The sequence below is a fragment of the Halyomorpha halys genome, unplaced genomic scaffold, assembly GCF_000696795.3.
Source record: "Halyomorpha halys isolate HHAL.00 unplaced genomic scaffold, Hhal_1.1 Scaffold1895.1, whole genome shotgun sequence".
NCBI classification, from domain to species: Eukaryota; Metazoa; Arthropoda; class Insecta; order Hemiptera; family Pentatomidae; genus Halyomorpha; species Halyomorpha halys.
The window spans coordinates 44,648-44,978 of NW_027116081.1; positions in this window are offsets into that span (position 1 = coordinate 44,648).

The following is a 331-nucleotide window of genomic DNA, read 5'->3' on the forward strand; positions in this document are numbered from 1 at the left end:
AGAAGGCTCTAATTGGATATAGAGACTTTCAGAGATGAGCCTTTTGTCATGGTTATGAACAGTAGCGAGTATAGAAGTTTTATCGAAATCGAAGGGACCTTAATTAGGGAACCTTAATTGTTCTACGTGAACCATTCGCCTCGTTCTCGGTTCCTGTATACTCTCAATAGTTACCACGTTATGTTCCCTAACGGTTATCACCCGGAATGGCCCCTCATAGCGCCGAGATTCCTTAATTCTATTGGACCCTAAACGGCGGTACACGACCGCCCCAATTCGAATGTCTCCCATCACATCCCGCAGGTTTAAATTCTGTCGTTCCACTCGCCGA